At 42.9% G+C, this 4,899-nt stretch overlaps 2 protein-coding genes across 2 annotated transcripts in view; both read right to left on the bottom strand.

Moving 5' to 3' along the window:
* LBR (lamin B receptor) overlaps positions 1–4,150 on the bottom strand; it is a 70,838-nt gene extending 66,688 nt beyond the window's left edge. The window contains exon 1 of the mRNA XM_008567991.1: positions 3,916–4,150. The gene's annotated coding sequence lies outside the window, so the exon portion shown is untranslated. The remainder of the gene's footprint in view (positions 1–3,915) is intronic.
* Positions 1–4,899, bottom strand: part of ENAH (enabled homolog (Drosophila)) — a 168,665-nt gene that overhangs the window by 11,316 nt on the left and 152,450 nt on the right. The window lies entirely within an intron of this gene.

Raw genomic sequence — 4,899 nt, 5'->3', positions numbered from 1 at the left:
TCACGTGGTTTGGGTGCTCATCAGCGGGGACTCCCAGGGCAGCAGCCTGCTCCTCACCTGGGTTCCCAGCTTGCTGCGACAGGATCCATCTCCACTGAGCCTCAGGAGCTGTGGCAGGAAGGGCCCAGCTCTATCACACACCACAATCCAGCTCCCGGCTTCCAGATTCATTTGTATTTGGGGGTGGGGGGCGGTCATAGACGTTACCGTCATATGCCAGGTGACTTTCAAAAATAGCTTTGAATGGGCTGGCTGGTTGGCTCGGTTGTTAGAGCATCATATTATAATACCAAGGTCAAGGGTTCAGATCCCCTTATACTACCAGCCACCAAAAAAAGCATTGAAGAATAATCTTCAATGCTTTTTCCCAAAGGAGTGAAATGAAAAACATCCCAGAATCCCGAAGTCTGGGGCCCAGCTCAGCGTTGTGATGTCAAAGTACATTCTCCCACAGTCCCGTTCCCCTGAACCTGAGGGGGCTTCTCAGCTGAGGAGAAAAGAGCTGGCCAGTTAGCTCGCTTGGCTCGAGCATGGTGATTGATAACACCAAGGTCAAGGGTTCAGATCCTGGTACTGGCCAGCCACCAAAAAGAGAAGGGGAGAAGAAACAGCCTCTTTAGAAATGACGCTGGTGAACAAGGAAATGACTCGAGTTCGGTCTATGAAAGCCTGAGCCTTTTCACCTCCCTGACTTGAGAGAATGAAAACAAATGCATTATACAGAAATTACAGTGAGGACATTAAAAAGATTGCATCCTTTACACTAATGTACCAGCAAGCTCCTTATGAAGCAGACTCACAGATATTCTCAGCTGAAAGGGACCGGGCCTCTAAGGAAATCCCGTGGGGAGCAGGACGGTTACTAAACTAGAGCAGTCTTACCTGTCTCCAGCTCTCAAAACTCCCAAGCGCCCACACCACTGTGTGATCTTGCAGTAGTACTGGTCCTGGTCCACAAACTAAACACCCTTGATACTAAAAAGCCTAGGAGGTTCGGTAGTCCTAGATTAAAACGGAGAACTTATGCACATGGCTCATTCATTTACCCAACAGGCCGCTACTGACAGTCTGCACTGCGGCCTTGGACGTCTCAGTGAAGACGTCACCGAGTTTTCTGTCGAGACTGTTGGACAGATTGCACATGGCTCATTCATTTACCCAACAGGCCGCTACTGACAGTCTGCACTGCGGCCTTGGATGTCTCGGTGAAGACGTCACCGAGTTTTCTGTCGAGACTGTTGGACAGACGTGAAGAGCAGCATTCAGAGAAATAAAAGCAGACTGCCTGACATTCTTCTTTGTGACAGATTGAAATGCAGAAGGATGAGCACAGAAAGTTCCTCAAGCTTTTAAAACTGAGCACATTTGATAATCAGAACCACAATCAAGAAAACAGAACACAGAACTCTTTTTCATGTCATATACCATTGGTAAGTTAAGAGCAAATGGTAAAATAAATACAAGTCTCCTTTGAATGAACTATTTCATCTTTTTATTTCAAAAGAAGAAAGGATACCAAGAAGCAGAAGAATGAAGCAGTTAAAACCAGCAAATCTGCAAAGTAGGAAAGAAAGCCAAAAGGAAGAGATGGATCAAATTTCAATGACAGAGTTGGTTAATGCAAACACAGGGGTCAAATGTGCAAACCTAAGTCACATTAAGTCCAATAACTTCAGCGGGTTGCTGATCCATCAGCGACAGGGCTTGGCCCCTTTTTGCTGAATCCTCACTTGACACATTCTAGACACATCATGCACATACAAGTACATTTTGTGGTTACATGAAGTTGCATGCAATTCACACACAGAATCATTTTGAAGGCACTGTATTACGCAGCAGGAGCTGCTACTTTCTGGCAAGTCCTTCCTAGGTTGGCTCACAAGTGGTCCTCTCCTTTTTACTTATTCCTATTTGAAACTTTGGTGCAAAACTCAGGTGCCATCTGATCCTACCCTGCACACTATTTTGGTTTCATGTCTTACCCTCTCTTCTATTTTCTTCTTACAAGAAGATGTTTCCTGACAATGAGATCCTGTTTTATTAGGACTTTCAAATGATTTGAGTCAAGCAAGCAGAAATTTACAGTATGTTGATTTAAAACAAGTTGCTACCAGTTTCCTTTACTCCTGAATTCAGTAAGGCCCAAAATTCACAAATTCCATGAGATAAGGTACATGAGGTTCCGTACACACATTATATGATTTCTAATTTAATTAAAATACTGCCATGTATATGTCTAAGCCAATGTTAATTTTTAAAATGATTTCAGCACATGCCATCTTAAGCGGCTCACTCCCAGATTATAAAGTCCCAGTTCATGGACTGCAAATGTCTACACCTTTAGCAAAGAAATACATCTGCATTATTTTTTGAAGACACACATGCACATTTTTAGTTCTAAAATTTGCAGCAAAGTAAAATGACATGGGATTCCAATTCCAGTGAACACTATGAAAGGTAACACACTGTGACTATCCATTCAGACCATAAGAAATTCACCTTTAAACTTTTTTTATTGGGCTATTCTACTGTATGCTTTTGGTTTATCAACCTGGTAGGTCTGAAAAGGAAAATATATTTAACATTCTAAATCTCATAATGGGAGACTGTGCGTGTTGTTCTCTAACCAGAAAGTTCATTGCTGACTCCCCCACACCTCAAAAAATAAAAGTAAAAAACATCAAAAAAGCTTTCCTGCCACTTATTCACATGCCCTGCAACAGGTCAGCAGAAAGCACAATGGAACTTTCATTTAGGTCAAGCAAGTTTTGAAATCAACTAGGATGCACTTCTGCCTGCAAGTCTGCTCTGCTCACAGTGTGGGTGTGGCTACCACCCCCTCCTTTCCCCTCCCCCCAGTCACAGAAGACTAGAGACTTCCGGTGTGTTCCTATAATCACAGAGTGCTGAGAGGCTTCCTCAAAAACAAAGACACACAAAAAAGAATTTCCATGACAATACGTAAGAGCTGCAGTTGAGGATTACAGAAATATTTTGCATCAAGCATAGATGTCAAGATAGAATTTTCTCTCATTCACTTGTTAGAAATACCTTTTCCCCCAAGAAAAAAAACACACATAAATGAAAAGCATGTCTCGTTGCTAACAAGGAATGAATACACACACACACACACACACAGACGTCAGCAAAACAGGACCCATCTTTTACGACCCCACACCTTCTATTTCCATCTCTGACTTGGCGCCAATCAGTTCCATCTGCATAAATGAAAAGCATGTCTCGTTGCTAACAAGGAATGAATACACACACACACACACACACACCCAGACGTCAGCAAAACAGGACCCATCTTTTACGACCCCACACCTTCTATTTCCATCTCTGACTTGGCGCCAATCAGTTCCATCTGAAGATCAAGTAAGGACTCAGAGCACTCAAATGACATGAGTCACCTGGTCTGTCCAGAAACTGCTGTAAGAGTCTTTTGGATTGACTAAAAACAGGGACCTAGGGAGGAATGACAGCTTATATAAGGGCAGAGAGGGGAGGGTAATTATCCCTCTTTTCCTCCCAAGCATGGCAGGGATAGAATAAACAACAGCACGGCAGGTTCTGGGGATGTGAAAACCACTGAAGTGCGCTCTTCCTGGGAAGAAAGAAGGGCCGCTTTGCTCCATCCAGCTCCGGAAAGTCTGTTTACTTAGAAATGGCTCCTGCACCAGAAAAACTGTCAAAAGGACCTTCTGTTACTGATATATCATAATCAGAACACAGGTCTCACGGGATCTCACTCCATTATTAAAATTGGCCTTTCTGAATGGCAGAATGTGCTTCCAGACTGAAAGTCACAGACGAGGAAAAATGCACCAAGCAGATACCCTTAATTGAAACCATGAAAAAAAGCACACAAAGGATACAGAAACACATCACTAATACTTCACACACATTACTAACCTCAAAATTGTCATTCCATTGATTTTTCCTTGTCCACACCTAGGATGTTTTCTTCAGTGTATGGGGTCTACAATTTTAAAACAATTAAAAGCTGATTGGAGAGCAAAGCTCAGATCTTTTTTCTCCTCTTGGATCAAAAAAGAAGAAATAAACCGAGTAGCTGCAGAGGACACACTGAATAAGGGAACTCAGAACTAAGTTTTAGCGGTAGAAGGGACTTTACAGACAAGGATCCGAGATATTAACTGACTAGCCACAACGGTGAGGCCGGCGAATCCCAGTCCAGTGGACTACCTGGAACTCCAGACACACACACGACAGCAGCGGAAGAGGAACACAGAGAAAGCGTAACTTAGTCTAAGAAAGAGGCAAAGCCCTTGCCTCAATAATTATCTTTCAGTGATGTTTCCTTTCAGAAACAAGGCTGTTTTATGCTAGAGCCAAACACTCTCCTCAAATTCTATTTTTGCAATTGAAATTTACAAATTCTAAATTTCTGGCTCAGACCTGAGTTTCCCACCCCCTTAGTAGCAAATATACAGGAAGGGATATCTGGATTTTAATACAGCTTTCTTCTAAATGACTAAATCTTCCCAATTACATTCCTCAGAGAGAAACCATTCTCCCTGCATTTTTTTTTGTTTGTTTTATCACTACAATGTAAACTTTTTTTGTGGCCCTTTACCAATTTCTCCCTAACCCCCCTTCCCCCCCTGGAAATTTTAGTGGCAAAGTCTACCTATTACCAACCCTCCAAAGGCTCTCACCGAAGTACAGAACTGGCTTAGATCTACACAAATTCATCACACCTGACTTTTCCCACTGGCACTGGGGTGGTCTTGTAGCCTATGGCGATTAGAAGGGGACTGTGGCTAAGTCAGTTCACCCTCAAGAAAGCATAAACCTCACACTTGAGGACAAAAGGGTCTTGGGAAACACCAACACTGAAAACACTTAAAGCCGTGGTCAGTAGAACAAACCCAG

The sequence above is a fragment of the Galeopterus variegatus genome, unplaced genomic scaffold, assembly GCF_000696425.1.
Source record: "Galeopterus variegatus unplaced genomic scaffold, G_variegatus-3.0.2 Scaffold365, whole genome shotgun sequence".
Classification (NCBI taxonomy): domain Eukaryota; kingdom Metazoa; phylum Chordata; class Mammalia; order Dermoptera; family Cynocephalidae; genus Galeopterus; species Galeopterus variegatus.
This window is presented reverse-complemented; position numbering and strand designations above follow the sequence as displayed.